At 52.2% G+C, this 16,560-nt stretch overlaps 1 protein-coding gene across 4 annotated transcripts in view; it reads left to right on the top strand.

Moving 5' to 3' along the window:
• The first annotated feature begins 2,718 nt into the window (after positions 1-2,718).
• CUEDC1 (CUE domain containing 1) overlaps positions 2,719-16,560 on the top strand; it is a 76,650-nt gene continuing 62,808 nt past the window's right edge. For 3 of the 4 annotated variants that reach the window (XM_067716090.1, XM_067716086.1, XM_067716089.1), the window contains exon 1: positions 2,719-2,864. The gene's annotated coding sequence lies outside the window, so the exon portion shown is untranslated. The remainder of the gene's footprint in view (positions 2,865-16,560) is intronic. The other variant, XM_067716087.1, reaches the window with a different exon arrangement.

Below are 16,560 nucleotides of genomic sequence, written 5' to 3'. Positions count from 1 at the left end.
TATGGAAAAGTGAAGAGGACTGTGCCCTGGCAAAGCCTCTGAGGCAGGCAGAGCTGAAGTAATGAAGGAGTTGGTTGGAATTCCCTGGCGGTCCAGTGGTTAGGATTCTGCGCTCTCACTGCCGAGGGCCCGGGTTCAATCCCTGGTCAGGGAACTAAAATCCCACAAGCCGTGTGGCGTGGCCAAAAGGAGAAAAAAATGAAGGCGTCTGTAGAAAAATCAAGAGGATAGGAGGCCTTGGGGGTGAGAGTCCCCTCAAGGAGGAGTTAACGGCATCCCAGGTGACAAGCGGGCCCAAGGGTGAGGTGGGGAGGAGGCCAGTGGGTTGAAATGACTGGGAGCCGCTGGTGCCTCCTATGGAAAGGTTATGATGGGGAAGAAAGCTGGATTTCGAGGATTGAATGGGGACTGAGGAAGCAGAGAGAGGATGTTAAGTCTCCTGATGAGTGGGCAAGAGAGAAATAGGGCAATGGCCTGAGGGTAGGGCAGGGTTGGGGTACGGGTGTCTTACCAGGGCACATTCTGTAGTGTTTGTGGGTATGAAGCGGGGCGGGCTGTGGGGGGAGGAGAGAAAGAACTGAAAGCAAAGGGACATCTCAAGCTCTGAGATGAGCAGAGACAAGAGGGGCCCAAACCAGGGTAAAGCCAGGGAAACAAAGGATGGGGAGAGTGAGGAGGAAGGAACAGGCCTCCATAACCAATAGACTGCAGGGGAAGGGACACTTCGGACTGAGGTTTCCAGCTGTGAAGCCAGGGTTGGGGTCGGGGGGGCTTGGGAAGGAAATGCTCTGGACCTCTCGCCTCCTTGCATTTGGGGTGTCCAAGGGACCTGCAGGTGGAAAGCCTCTGCAGGCAGCTGGGTGTGATGGGCTGGAGCCCAGGAGGGTGGGCTGGCCTGGGGTCCTGGGGAACATTCAGCTCAGATGCAGTGGTGGGAGCAAGCGAGGTTACCCAGTGGGGTGTGAGAGGCAGGGAAGGAGTCTGAGGAAAAGCTTCCAGGAAGACAGCCCGGAGAGGAAGAGTATGTTACCAACGCCTAAGAAGTGTTCTTCAAGGAAGAGCGTCCATTACGGTGATCGGTTTCATTTGATGACTATATGAGTAATACATGAAAAGATTTTGTGAGCACTGGCCTCCCAGTGTAAACAGCAAAATCTCCAAGTTTGCAGGTGCATTTTCCCAGCTCCAAAATGCCAAGGTGACAGGGAGAGGAACTGCAGAGGGATCTTGCAAGTAAGCAGAAAAGTGACATGAACTGCACTGTGGGCAAGTGTAACATAATCTAGTGAGTGAGCTCTCGGTTACCACTTTGGGAAAGGAGACAGGAGTCAGCACGGAGGCATGGGTCAGTCCCTCCAGATTAAGGGTCTTTAACCTGGGGTCTAGGGACCACCTCCTGGAGTTTCAAGGGCCCCCAAAACTGAATGTACCACCAAGTGAGGGGGCCTGGGGACAGGTGGGTGGGAGAGAGGAGATCCCTGGGAGGGGGTTGGGAAACTGGCCCTGGAGCTCAACTCCACACGCTAGTTACTGCTGGGCCTCCCCAGAGGGTGTGGTTCTGAGGTTTCTCCCTCTCCCAGGTTCCCAACCTGCTGAAGAAACTTACCCTCGACACGCAAATGATGGAAACACACGGGTGTCTGGGGCACTCTGGTTTGTGGTTTTTACCTTCAGATGTCTCTGTGGCTAAGCACGTTGATTTGTCTCAGCTGGCTAGGGGACTGCAAGCCCTCAGGGGAGGAGGGGAGGGAGCTGTTCCCTAAGATCTGTACCCAGATGGGCAAGTGGGTCTCTAAGGCACGCTTATCCAGGAGGAGGGTGCAGGCCTTGGCAAGCTGTCTGGGGGCAGTGCTGGACCTGCATTCTGGCCATTGTCAGCCTCAGATCCCTTCCTTAGGTAGGTCCTCTTCAAAGCTGGATGCTTGGCAGGTCACCCACCACCTGCCCCACCCTACCCACCCCCCAGTTGGAGTCTGAAACTAAACCATGTGGAAAAGAAGAGCCAAAGTTGATTTCCCATTTATTAAACAAGTTCTTCTGTGGGAGATCTCAGGGCTCAGACGCCCCTGAAGTGACCTGGTATGTTTGAGAGGAGATGGGGAGATGGCAGGTGACATCTGATGGTGTGATTGGGTACTACTTTGATTTCTTGACCTCCTCCCCACCATCTCCTTTGACCTCAGCCTTTTATTTTGTTTACTTTCCTGAGCCCTTACTCCCGGGGGGCCTCCCTCCCCTCCACCACAGGTGTCCCAGGTCCCAGATGCGTGTCCACATTCTGCACCCTCTCGGGCAGTCCGGCTCTTAGGTCTCCCCCGCCCCCAGCCGAGGTCTCTGGTCTCCCTCCCGGCGTCGCTCCCCGAGCAGGGTGGGGCAGGACGCCCCGCACCCACTCTGCCCGGGACCGAGACTCCCCGCTCACGCCCTCCGGCCCGCCAGCCGGGAGTCCCCGCGGCTGCTGCGGGGGTCCGGCGGGGATCCGCCTCGTCTTGGCCTGGCAGCCCCCGGCCCCCGCGACTGCGTTACTAGCGGACCCCGATGCCGCTTCCCTCCTCCCTCCGAGGGGTCTGCATCGGAGAGGGTCTGGGGGCCGCTGCCCGGCCCGCGCTCGGCCCGCAGTCCCGCTCCTCCCCGCGCAGCCCCACTTGTGGCCCCGCGGCGGCCGCGCAGGGACAGCTGCATTTCGCGCCGCCCGCCGCTAGGAAGCCGGCCGCGCCTCGCTTTCCCCGCCTCCCGCGCCCCAGCCGCGCCGCCGCACCCGGCCCGCCGCCGCCGCCGCCGCCGCCGCCGCCGCGGGATCGCGCCCCTCCCCCAGCCCCCGGCCTCTCCGGCCCGCGGGGAGCGGACGCGCGCGCGGCTGCTCGGTAAGACCTCCCTTCGCTCCCCGCCGGCGCCGCCCGGCCCGCGCGCGGCCCCGACCCGGCCAGGCCCCACCTTCCCGGGCCCGGTCTCCGAGGCGCCGCCGGGAGGGCCGGGCGGGCGCGAGTTTGATTCCCTGGGCGGCCGCCGCTGCTGCCGGGAGCCCGCGCCGCCTCAGCCTCGTGCGGCGGTTCGGCCCCGCATCCTTCCCGAGCCGCCGCCTCCTCCCGGGCCGCGGGCGCGCGGGGCGAGCGGGCACCTGGGGGCTGGGAGCGGGTCGCGCGGGGAGAGGGGTGGTCGCGGGCGGGCAGCGCGGGGAAAGCGAGCGAGGCCTCGGCGAGCCGGCGCCGCCCGGAGCCCCTTCCCCGGCTGCTCCCCCTTGTGTGTGTGGGCGCCCCTCCCCGCTTGGCCCGGGCCGGGTTGGGGGGGGCGCTGGCTGCTTGGCGACGGCTGGCGGGGGGGCGGGGCGGGGGGCGCCTGCCGGGGCCAGAGCTCCTTTTAGGAAAAGGAGAGGTTCGCTTCCTGTCCCCGCGGATGTCACAGGTCGGCTCAGCTTTTTCTGGTTCCACCCGGTCCCCTGGGAGCTGCATCTCTCGTGGCTCGGCCAGGGAAAGTTCACCAGGCACTGTCCCCGCCCCTGCTTCCCCCCCACCCCACCCCGTCCGGCCCTAAGTGCCCAGGGCTCTAAGCTCCAGGGGGTTGGTGTCGGCGCTAATTCTTTCTTTCCTCTTCATTTTCTGGTTGCATTGTTGTCTTACACCTAGCACGGGCTTGCCCGTTTCTTTTCCCGTTAAAAGAAGTTTTAGTTCCAAGAAATGAAATTCCGGGAGAGGAATTTGATTTAAGCGGAGGGAGGTTTTAGATTTTCCTTTTTGTGGTTAGAGTGGAGGGTGACTGGGAATTTATTAAGTTGTCCTAGAGGTGATAGAGGATACAAGACCTTCTCACTCCCCACCTGACCCTCCGGCAGGAGCATCGCTGAGCACGGGGAGGGTGCCTTCCTGTTAGTTACCCTGCAGTACCCTGAGCCGCCCTGCTCGGGAGAAGGGACTCAGGGAGGTGCTTGGGCCTCTCATTCCTTTTCTTTGCCAGGCATGCTCATCTTTACAGCCTGGGTGGAGCTGGCCAGGTGTGCCTGAAGGAGGTGAGGGACACCAGGAATTCTCTCATGAAGGAAGTTGTCTCACCATGAGATTTGGCCCCCTTGGGATCAAGTGTGAAATGGGTCCCTCTCTGTTGTTGGCAGTCGAGGCCTTTGGAACCTCAGTTTGAATGGAGGATGGCATCCCTGGGCTGGAGAGAGAAACCTGGCTCAGGTCACCAGGAAGCTGGAGGGTGTGTGAGGGACCCCACCCCAGCTCACGTTCTGCAGCTGGAAGGACAGGAGACAGGGGATCAGGAGTGGGGACTCGGGCCTGGGCACATCCTTAAATAGGAGAGAGACCTTGGGCAGCTAGGATGGTCTAGGGATGATGATATGATGGGGCGGGGGGGAGGGACTTGGGGCCAGAGTTGGGGTTATGTGTCCCTTTGAGAATCCGGTGACAACTCTAACTCCCCCCTCCCTCCCTCTGACACGTGCATGTGTGTGAGGACACATTTTGTATGTAGTATCAGAAGGTCACTGTGCCCCTTGGAACTGGGGCCCCTGTTGAGACCCCTGATCTAGAGTCTGGTCCAGCCTAGGCCATTCAGAGCAGTTCTCTCCTTTGTGTCGGGTCAGTGAATAGTCCCAGGGTGCGGAGAGCAGACCTCTCAAGAGGGCTTTTCTCATGACCTTCCGATGCGACTTTGGGCCGTGGCCATAGAGACCTGGAAACCCTGGACCAGATCCCAGCTCCCTACAGCTAGCCAGAGGATGGGGGCTGATGTGGTGGCCCTTCTCCAGGGGCTGATTTTGCTGTCTATGTGGTGAGAAGGCTCTGGGCACTAACTGGGCCAGGGCCACAGAACTGTTGAATTAGAGGTAAATACAGGGACAGGGTGAGGGATGGATATTCTGGTGTTTCAACAGAATAGGAGCGAGGTACTTTAATAGCCCCAGCTCATTCTTGGGGCCACGGGGTTGAGGTGGGAGAAGGTGCTTCAGTGGAGAGTGTAAGCATGAAAGACAGTCCTCCTTTTGAGGAGGGCTTTGGGCAGAGTTGTTCAAGGCCAGGATCGAGGTATTTTAGGTTCCTTAGATCCTTCTGGACTAGGCAAGTCGGGGCCAGAGGGAATGGCTGTCACCATCCCCAGTGCACCCCCAAGGAGACCTGGCCTGCCTTTTCTTTCTTAGCCAAAGCTCACTGGGCCCTGGGCTGCTGCTCAGGTGTTGGTGGCATTTATACTTGGGGATCTGGAAGAGGCTTTAGTAGGGTCTGCTGTCTGTGACTTCTCTGCTTGGTACTGAGAAGCCCTTCTTAGGTTCAGGTGCCCCCAGACAATGGTAGTCCATGGAGACTTTTCTTTGCCTAGCAAGCAGTGTTGAGCATGTGGTAGCACTCAGACTAGTCTGTTCCTTCAGAGCTTCCTACATTTACTTTGCCCTTATGGATTTCCCCGATCCTGGCAATAAGCAACATAGGCAGGTGTATTCTGGAGCCTTGGGGGGCAAGAAGCTGGGAGTCAGACAGGGATCACCTCTGACTATACAAGGTGGCCTGGAGGAGGTGATGTCTCCGTTTTGTTGGCTCTTAGACTTACAGGAAGTGAGAACCATAAAGGGCTTTGGAGACACTGTGGTCCAGTGGTCCCTGACTTGGAACTTGGAAGTTGTGTTGGTGGGATGTAAGGGTCCCGTTGTGGTGACTAGAGATTCGCATTCATCGGTGGCCAGGACTTGTCTGTCGGCCGCTACACCGGCTGCCACAGGTTGGTGAGTTTAGAATGCTGGTTATGTCGGCTCACTCAGTTCTTCTCTGATGCTCTCTGCTTTTAACCTCCCAGTAGGCATCTCTGATGTGTCAGAGTAATATAATGGACTCCTAATAATGCAGCTATGGCTCTTATCTTTAAAACAGGTCATAAATAATAAATAGAGTAACAATGCCTGTCAACATAAACTCCCTTTTCATAAAATGTGAAATGCACTGAGGAATGATTGGTGGGATGAAAACTTTCCAAATCCCTCTAACCTCCACCCGCAGGAGGCAATCTGGCCACTCTGTGCCCATTTCCATAATAGCTTAGTGGTTTAGAATGCAGGATCTGAAGTACATACATATTCCCAGTTGCAATTCCAGCTCTCCATCTTACTCTATGACTTTGTAGATGCTTCAGTTTCTCAGCTTTAGAAAAAATGAAAGGAGATCTATGCCAGACAGAAGGTACTATTATTATTATTTCTTCACTTGGGTGCTAATGTTCTGAGGCTTCTTATTGCTAAGGAAGATCTTTGGTAAAAACTAGAGGCTGAGGCTGGCTTTTGGAGGGGTGGGATGGGATAGGATGAGGCTTAAATTTTGAGCAGAGGGGAGATGACGAGCTGAAATGTCAAGAGATGACAGAGAAACATAGTTGGGGGCAGAATGACCCGGCGTTCGTAGCCCTGCTGTGGAACCAACTCTTCTCCCTTCTCTTTGGAGGATTTGCCCTCTAAGCTGGTGGGGGTGGGGTGGGGGGAGGATGATAATCAGTAAAAAGGGTTGAATGGTTTTCTATGTTAATGCTAATATTGGTCCTGGAGGAAGGGGGTCTAGTGGGGGGAGGGCAGGCCCAATGTCAGTCAGGAGTGGAAGCTGCCAGGGGCAGGTCAGGGGTTCTGTGAAGCAATAGGCTTGGTAAATAATAATTCCAGCTCTCACTGAGCACTTGCTGTGGGTCAGACCCTGTTCCAAGTGCTTCTCGTGGATCAGCTCCTTTCATCCTCACAAGGTCCTATGAGATATTATATCTATTTTTCAGTGAAGAAACGGAGCTATAAAGGGGTTAAGTAACTTGACCAAGGTGACATGGCTAGAGACTGGCAGAGCCAGGATTTGAACCCAAGAGGCCTGGCTATAGAGCTTACATCGTTAGGGAAATTCTCAGAGAGACCCCTACTGAGCCAAGGGCTGGGAGGCGGGGATGCTGGGTGGGGGGATTGGAGGGGTTACGTGCTCAGGGTGAAGGGCTGATAATGCAACATTCAAGCATCATTGGGACGTGCCTGGAGGGTTCAGCCTAGCGCAGCCTACTGAGAACCACTGGCTCAGTGCCAGACACTCTCCTGGGGCCTGACCCTGAGTACAAAGGTCACTAAGACATGACCCCTGTCTGGGAGATGGCTATAGTCTAGTTGGGGGGATAAACATGTCAGCCTAGAACTGTAGCTGCCATGGCAAATGCTGCACTGAGGTGAAGCGCTGAAGAAGGGGATGCTTTTCCAGCCAGAAGAGGAGCTGGGACAGGAAGGGCTTCCTGCAGGAGGGGGCACTTGAGCTGAGTGAGGGTAAAGGTGGCTGCTGCCCCATGGGCTTTTTTTTTTTTTTTTTTTTTTTTTGCGGTACGCGGGCCTCTCACTGCTGTGGCCTCTCCCGTTGCGGAGCACAGGCTCCGGACACGCAGGCTCAGCGGCCATGGCTCACGGGCCCAGCCGCTCCGCAGCATGTGGGATCTTCCCGGACGGGGGCACGAACCCGTGTCCCCTGCATCGGCAGGCAGATTCTCAACCACTGCACCACCAGGGAAGCCTCCCATGGGCTTTCGATCTGACCACAGAGTGTATTGCTCTCCCACTCTGTGAATTCTGAGTAGAACCGAGGGTCGAATTTTCTGGATCCTGCAACGCCCTTGCCTTATTTGGCTACCTTGATGCTTTTGTGGTTTTTAAAGTCACCTCCTATACTGCCTGCAGTGAACATGCTGAAGAAGAAATAAAAATCTTGTAAGAGTTGTTGCTCAGAACACAGTGATTCACTCTTGTCTCTCCGTACTTAGAAGCAGAACCAGAGGCAAATGAATGTAAACTGCAGAGGAGGGACTCGAGTAAGGTCTGAGGACAGTGTTGCAGATAGGATGTGAGATGTGAGAACAAGTGACACAGGAGCGGAGGGGAACCGCCATCCCCGAAGGTCTTTAGAAATGGGAACAAGTTCCATTTGTCTTTGTGGTTTAAGAGGTTTCATCTGGAGACAGGAAGATGAAGTAGAGGCCCCTCGAGATCTGTGTCAGCTCAGCAACGGGAGGGGAAAAGGATCTGGAATTTTTGAGCTAGAATGTTGCTCACATCTGGCCTAACCCCTCCTTTTACCATTGAAGTGGCTGAAGAGTGCCCATCACCGTAAGTGGCTCATTCATTAGTTAATGAGCCAAGACACAAACCACATCTGCCCAGCAGCCGTGTGCTGCCCTGTGTCAATCCCTGTCAGAGGGGATGCATTCTGGGGGCACTCCGCAGCCCTACTGGGTGGAGTCCACGCCTCGTGAAGAGGGCTGCAGGAGACCTGCAAGTAGTTGACCGCTTGTCTGTCCGCTGGCACTAGAGAAAAGCTTCAGCTCCTAATCAGGAGATGTTTCTGAGAATGGCCCAGTCGGAGCCAGCGGTCATCTTATTCACCCTTCTGGCCCAGCACCTAGATGAGCTTCAGGCATACCTACAGGGCCTTCAGTAAACTTTGTTGAATGAAGAGTGAATAGCAGACGATCCACAAGTTATTACTCTTTTACCAAACACTTGTTGGGCCAGTACATTTACCATTTCAATTCTGTTTTGCCCAAGCCGACAACTGAATCATTACACGATGCCCCCAGCAACAGAGGAAGGCGTCCAAAAGCATGCTGGGGGCAAGAATGATGAACAGAACAGTTTGGGATTTTTCTCAGAATGTATAATTCTTTGAAAGGGTTTCAAGGGCAGACCTTATGTTCATTTATGATGACTTGCTCTCTTTGTTCGTTTGTTGTAGTTGTTGTTTTTGTTCCCAGCGTGAAAGTAAAGGCTGCATTTTTCGAATTTAGGAAAAGCATGTGGTCTAGCCATCTAAGCTGCGTAGCAAGCAAGATGGCTGCAGAGATCTCCAAAGGGAGCAAGGCTTGCTCTCAGAAGAGAATCTGCTTAAGAATGAGCCAAACACGAACCGATGCTGGAAAAGGAATTTAAAATACTGGGTGGTGAACTTTACTTGCTGGGGTGAATTTAAATTAACTTGTGCAAATTAAAGAAAAGCAGCAGCAGCAGAAAACCCTGTGGAGGATCTCTTCCTTCCTCCTGCCTGTTCATTAAGGAAGCATCGGGTTTTAGCAGGCACCTGCAGAACTCTGTTTTTCCCGGCGACCAACACGCTAGATCTGGAGCTCTGCGGAGAAGATTCTTTGTAGTCGTGTAGGATGATCAGGCGTAGGAAATCGTTATTTCACTTCGTTCAGGTCTGAGATTAGTTTCGGTTTCAGGCTGTACCAGGAGCTGAGTGAGAGAGAGAGAGCACGCGCGGGGAGCTAGGGCGAGTGAGAGAAGTGAGCTGGGAGAGTCTCACCATTGGCTGCCACTAGTGGCAAGGTGGGTGGGCAGGGAACTCCTGTGGCTGAGCAGGGAGAGGAGGAAGATGAATCAGAGCTGGAGTCGGGGAAGGCGGCCATTGAGCATGTGTGTATCTATGGGCTGGGAGGCAGCGTAAGAAGGAAGATAGCAGCAGGTGTGCACAGGGCAAAACCCCGCACAGTTACAGGACTACTGAGCTGGGAGGTTGTAGGGAAGCTGTAAAACACAGATTACCTGGATGAGGTGGATTTTCCACGAGCAGGTGCAGAGCTGAGAGGAAAGCCAGGTGTAAGTGTGCCACGAGGCCTACACCCACCTTGTACCGGTATCCTTAAAACTTGCATCTTCTTGTGTTTGAGTTTCCTTAAAAAAAAAAAGAGACAAATGAAGGTTTGAGAGCTGATAGTTGAGACTTGCAGACCTTTGCAAGTTGGAGCATCTTCTAAGACGCTGTCTTCAAGCTGTCGTTCTTCCTGAGACGGTTTGGGGCCAGTCTGGTGGTTTCACAGGGCATCATTATCCTAGAAAATCAGCACTTTTCCTCCCGGGACCGGATGTGGGTGTGGCAGACACAGATGTTTCATCCCACCTTAGCAGTGCTAGAGCATCATTGCATTTTATTCCTCGAAGTCATAAATTCATTTTATTTCTAAAAGAATCACTGAATTTCAAAGCCAGAAAGGATTTTGAAGATTATCCAGACGGCTCCTATAGAGGGATTTGTGGTCCTGGGTCATTAAGCACCTTGAAAAGAACTATGGTATGTAGTTAAGAACCGCAAGTCAGACTGCCTGTGTTTGAATCCACCCTTGCTAGTTGCTGCTGTGTTCTTGGGGCAAGTTACTCAAGCTCTCGGAGTCTTAGTTTCCTGACCCATGCAATGGGAGTAGTAATATCCCCTAATGGTTGCTAATGAGGATCACTTATTAAGCCCTTAGCACGTGCTTGGCAAATCGTGAGTTCTCAATAAACGTTAGCTGCTGCTACTGCTGCTGCTGTTGTTATTATTATTGTTATTATCATCATTTCATGAAATCACGTGGCTAGTTAGTGGTAGAGCCAGGGCTCCAGTGCTAAACTCTTTTTACTCCTAGTTCTCTCCAGCATGGCCATAAGATGATTTCATCACAGTCTTGAAATACACAAAGAGCACTGATGAAAGTACTTGTGTAGAAATCTTCGAATGAATGAACATTCATAATAGAGCTGGAAGAAATGGGCTCAATCCATGTATTAGATATAGTTAGACTTTGGGCATGAGGGCATATGTTTCCCAAATAATCTGTGTCCACAAACATCCTTTACTCGTGTTCAGAGGTTTCCTAAATGCCAGAATGGTTACCTCTGCTGGAAAGGTTGGGGTGTTTCTCGATATTTTTGTTGAGCTCTCCTCGAATTGGAAACATCCATTTCAATGCGTTGTGGTGGCAAGCAGGCTTTCGGGTGTGATGGAAATATTTCTGTAGCCTCGCTGCTATTTATCCAGGGTGAAGACAGTGCATGGTTTTAAAAACTACGGGCTTGGTGGAAGTCTACATGTCTTAGGCCAGGCCTGCACAAATGCCTTCCCAAATGATTTGCACTGACCTTTTTTGCAAATTGCTGACAGCCTGGGAGCCTCTCGAGGGAGCCTGAACTATTGTTGAGGTGGGTGTGATCCTTGGCCTTGAGGGGTCTTTTGACACCTTTGGTGAGGTGGTATAAGGCCGTTTTGGTATATTTTCTTGGAATATGAAAACAAATGGAAATTAATTTTGTTTGGCAAATCCTGCAACATTCCCTTGAGATACTGCCACTCTCTGGGGCTTATAGAATTGAAGTCTGTTTTTGATGCTTATCCATGGGACTTCTCAAATTTCCATGCCTGAGGAAGGGAGCGTGTTAAAGTGTGAAATTTCTGAGTGTGTGATTTGGAGTCCAAGATGAGAGATCCAGGCTGAGCTCTGCCATGTATGGACTGTGTCATCTGTGTTGTTCTGAGCAGATCACTTAATTTCTTAATTTGTACTTTTCTTGAGGTTAATCTATTATTGTACCCCGGCAACAAATGGCTTTTGAACACATCTGTTAACTAGAGCTGGTAATAATAATCCCTGTTGCACTAGATGGTTGTGATGGTCTAATAATGATAACATTTTTATTACGTATTTATTGCATGCCAATCACCTTCCTGTGCATTTTAAGAGTATATATTTATTTACTCAGCCCCGTATGAGTATAGTATTATTTACCACTTTCCGTATGAGGAGACGGAGGCTCAGAGGGTTAAGTCAACGTGCCCAAGGTCACACAGTTAGGTAACCGAGGAGCTGGGATCTGAACTCAGAAAGCCGGGCTGCTGAGTCTGTAGATGGTGTTTCCAAGAGGGCTTTGTTGTCGTGTTGTACTTCTTACTCCTTGACTGTTCCTCTTCTTCTTTGACAAGCTGAGGGAGGGATAAGCTGAGCCTGGAGGTAGATTAAGTGTACAGATCACAGTGTTGGAAAGAATGAGGAGATGGGGCATATGAGAGCTTTTTTTGGAGTTATAGGGAAACAGCTGTTTCTAAGTTTGGGACAGAGCTGAAGAGAGCCGACAGGGACAGAGAAGGACATTTTCTGGGTGGATTTTTACTCTCTGCGGTGAGGGGCTGCGCTGTGGATTTAAGGGCCATGTGTCTCTTTGCTCTCCTATCACTTTATTTGGATAGGGATCTCCTATCACTTTCCTATCATTTTATTTGGAAGCCTGTCTTTACATCCCAACTCAGCCCTCAGCTGTGACAGCTTCAGAAACTTAGAACTAACTGCTATGGATACAGATAGCAAATTCTTGACACATGAAAGGCAAGGTGAAGGATGGGCTTTTGAGTGGAAATTCTTCTTTGTTATTGCATCTCTCTGAAATGCATATGGGGGTGAGCCATGGAGTGGCTGGTGTTCAAAGGAGAGAGAATTGGGAACCTGGGTGACTTCCTTTCTTCTCATGAGTTGACTTAAGAGAATGAATCATCCTATTAGCTTTCATCTTGGAAAAGAAGAAAGAAAAGAAAGCACGAGTGAGTGAGGTGGCATTTGACTGAAACCAGAGGGCTTCTGTTTGGGTATCCCAAGGTAGAGGCCAGGCCAACGCAGAGGGTCTTGGTGGCTCGAGCCAAGGGTGAGATACCCCCAGGGGATTTGGGAAGGGCTCCCAGCTTTGTGCCACTGCCACCTCCAGCCCTCTCCATCCCTGTGAGGCTCTGGGGAAGGAATAGGCCTTAAGGGGAAATAAATTGGGGTGTGTGTGTCATTTTTAAATGGCAAACCACTGGTGAAATTCATACATAGCAGTGATAATTTTGAAGATAATAATGTAAAAATTCATCACATACAACTAGAGACACTGCAAACATAGTTTTTGACCTTTAGGGACGTGAATGGCCACTTGGACTCCACCCCATGAAGGGGGTGGGGCCCTCCCTGTGCTAACGCCTGACTCCCCTGGGACATCTTTGGGGCCCTCTTGTTCTCTTTAGAACTCAGATAGGAGCCTTCCAGGTGTGAGTACTCCCTGCCTGCCCCGCCTCACCCAGAAGCCGCCCTGTGTGTCTCTGAGTTTGCGAGGAAGCTAGGGGGCGCATCCTTTTCTGAGCCACTCTTTGTGACCTTTCTGTGGACTGTCATTTGGATTGTGAGCCGAGGCTGGAGTCCCCAGAGGAATTCAAAGTCCACCTGGGAGGGAGGTATTGCAAGAAAACTCCCTCAGATCAGCCCCCCTGGAAGCCCAGTTTAGGAATGGTAATACGGCGGCCGTTTTCAGACACCCTCTGGCTTCATGGCGAACTTTCCCCAGAGCGGTTGCTTTTCTCTGCAGGGCCCCGCTGCCCCCATTTCGCCTCGTTTTCCTTCTTGCCCCAGCCATCAGCAGTAGCTACTGTTAACAGCTCCCATGTGTAAGAGGACTCACTGTTTCAAGCATTTCACTTCAGTCCTTTAATTTAGTCCTGTACCAAACTATGAGCCAGGGATTATTGTCTTTTTAGGTGTGGGAACCAAGGCTGAGGGCTAAGGGGTAAGGTAACATGCCTAAGTAATACAGCCACTTACTGAGTGGGATGTGGTTTTTTTTTTTAAACTTTATTGTAAAAATTTTCAGATAGACTCCAAATTGAGAGAGGCTAGTACAGTACATTCCCACGGACCCATCACCAAACTTCTTCGCTCCTTGTGGAGAAGCCCCTGCTCCAGTGCTTCTGGGGCCGCGGCATAGAGCAGACACCTTTGTGTGAATTAGAAGAAGGGACCCTTTCTCCAGGGTATGCAGCTTGGTAAGCAGAGCATAGGTTGGATTCCAGCCCCATTTGCCCCTTTGGAGGGGCACCTTGTGCAGTGAACAGCCCGTACAACTCTATGTGGTGGCCCTACCTGCCTCACTTGTCTCCTCATCTAGCTTTTGGCAGAAAGAGACAGAGTGATGATTTCTCTGGTTGGCCCTCAACTACATGGGGTCAGGGGAAAAAAGCTCAGCTGTTGGGGACTTTGGGGGCTAAAATAAATTAAGCAGGAGTGTAATTCCCAGAGGAGATAACTCTTGCTGCAGAAGAGGGTGAGGGCAGATGAGCCGTGTCTTTTGCTGCTCCTGTGTTCTTCCAGCCACCTGCTCTCTTGATGACTCCTCCTGGATGCCCTCTCCCCTCTGTTCTGTGCCCAGGGCAAGGGAGGCACTTGTGTGTGGCCGCATGGCTGGCAGGAGGGGAGCTGGTACAGCCCAGGGTATGAAAACCCGGTGCGAACTCAGTCTTGGCTGCTACCTTCCCGGAGTTGCTGGGACAAGCTGTCTTTGCCTCCTGGAAGCTTACCTTTTCTTGGGCTCAGTTTAGCCAGTGGCTGGGTGGGAGGTCCTGCTTTCACACCTGTAGGACTGCTCCTTTTAGTGCCAATGTAGGGCCTGTGGGTCACCAGATAGGGCGCATCTTGAGGAGAGGGATTGGGTCTTTTTCACTACTGTGCTCTTGGCTGTATGGACACGTTACAGCATCTAGTCTTGATGTTCTAGAAATATTTGTTGAACAAATGAATGTTAGACAAACAAATACAGCGTCCTGCAGACCAGAGAAATGTGCTGAAGGGCCCCGGTTGAATGATTCGTGTGTTTCAGCCAGGAGAGAAGCTAGACTGTGCTGCAGTAATAATCAAACCCTGACATCCCAGTGGCTTGACACCATCTAGGGTTCATTTGTGCTCATGGAAAGTCTGACGTGGGTTAGACAGCCCTCCCCCACCTGTAGCCACACCATCTGGAATATGGGGCCATCACAGTTCCCCAGCCCCTGGCTTTTAACTGCCTTAGCAAGGAACTGACACCTGTTACTTCTGTGTGCATTTAATTTGTCAAGAACTGGTCACATGGCTCCAACCTAACTGCAAAGGAGGCTGGGAAATGTAGAGGAGCAAAGGATTGTCTTCATGGTTTCAAAGGAGAGGATTTTGTATTTCTTGTCTCTGGCTTTAAACCACTGGAGTGCCTCCAGCCTAATCACTTATCCTCAGTTATAATTTTTTTTTTTTAAACACTAACAAGAAGGGAGCACCTGCCACTTTCTTTAATCCAGGGAAGGAGGCAAGAGATGGCACTGAAGGAGAGTCACTTCGCAGGGATTTTAACCTCTCCTTTACTACATTTGGGTCATGTGATATTCATTTGGTCACTCCACCTTTGTGAGCCTCTTTCCTCATCTGCAAAAGGAGGATAATTATCCACCCATCTGTTAGTTCAGACTCTACTGACTGCAAGTAACAGAAGCCAGCTTGAGCTATTTGAAGCCACGGGGGAATGGAGGAATCAAGGGCAGGAAATACGGCTGGCCTCCCAAGTGCCTGGAACTGGAGGATGCCACTGCGTCTGTGGATGTGTGCCAGATGTCATGGGTCCTCAGCCCCCAAATATACCCATCCTCCTTCCAGTAACTATCAGACTGAATTGTATCTCAGAACCTTGATTCAAATTCCTGAGGAAAGAGTCTGATTGTTCCTTTGTGTCAGCTGTCTCCTGCTGGTCCAAGCAGTGATGGTCAGGAACACATGGTCATATAGTAGCACCTGGCTTGGGGGCTGTCCACTGTGGATGGGGGTGGGGGCAGTCCTCAGAAAGGTGCTGGTGCTTACCTAGTTCAAGGGTTGTCGAGTTGATTGGATGATGTCTGTAAGAGCGCTTTGAGAACTATAAAGTGCTGCATAAATATGAGCTGGCAGGGTGGTGTGGGGTTTCTCGTTAGGAGTCTTGGAGATCGCACTGCCCTGGAGGGGGATGGGAGAGATTATAATGCTGTGGGAGAGGGTTTAAGTTTTGGTGGAGGCAGGTGAGCTGTTTGTTGGAAGGTCATGGAGCAGAGACTGGAGGGAGTGGACAGGACTAGCGTGGGGGCATTGCCAGGGGTCAAGCTTCGATTATAGGCCGTTAGACCGTAACGTTGTAAAAGAGGGAATACTTGGAGTGTGCTCTCACCTGCCTCGGTAGTTGACACTGTGATTGTGGAAAGGATGTTAGCCCAGATCATGGCATTTCGGTCCTCGTCCGACACAGCCCCAGTGGGCTGTGTGACTACGAGCAAGGCTCTTCACCTCTTCGGGCTGAGTTCTGCTCTCTGAGGATGCTGTGTGCAGCGTATGCTTGGGCCATGTAACATGGGCATTAAGGCTTGCCGTCTGCAGTGAGACAGCTGGGTGTGAATCCTCCTTCACTTGCTAGCTATATGACCTGGGGACATTTCCTAACCTCCTCCAGTCTGTTTCCTCACTTGTGAAATGAGGATATTCATAGTACCTACCTCATTAGGTTATTGTGAGGGTTATATGACATGAAGGCTCAGTAAAACATCAGCTAACATGATTAACGGAAGCCAAGGCTGCCGGCTGCCAGGGACCTGTGGCCGCGTGGTAACACTGTGTGCTCCAGGCCTCTTGAGTCAGACTGAACATCAGGACTGTGGGGAGGGAGGGTGGGAAGCTGGGGGGCGGGGGCTGGGCATGGCCCACTAGAGGCAGCCTAGGGGGCTGATACTCAGGGCTTTCTAGTAATTCAGTTCCTCCCTGGAGGCCTGCGCCCTCCTCCCGACCTGCAGCCGCTTCCCAGCCCTGGCGCTGGGTGGGCGGTTGGCTGGATTCTGGAAGTTCAGTGACCCCCTTCCCTGCAGTCCTGGGAGGCCCCGGGTCTCAAACCAGATCCACGTTTGGGATTAAAGTGCTTCCCGTGGTGAAACTGCAGCTCCTGGAGAGTTAAAAAATAAATGAAGAAACCCTTCC

Source organism: Pseudorca crassidens, chromosome 19, assembly GCF_039906515.1.
Source record: "Pseudorca crassidens isolate mPseCra1 chromosome 19, mPseCra1.hap1, whole genome shotgun sequence".
NCBI classification, from domain to species: Eukaryota; Metazoa; Chordata; class Mammalia; order Artiodactyla; family Delphinidae; genus Pseudorca; species Pseudorca crassidens.
The sequence above is the reverse complement of the archived record's forward strand: the minus strand, read 5'-3'. Positions and strand labels throughout refer to the sequence as shown.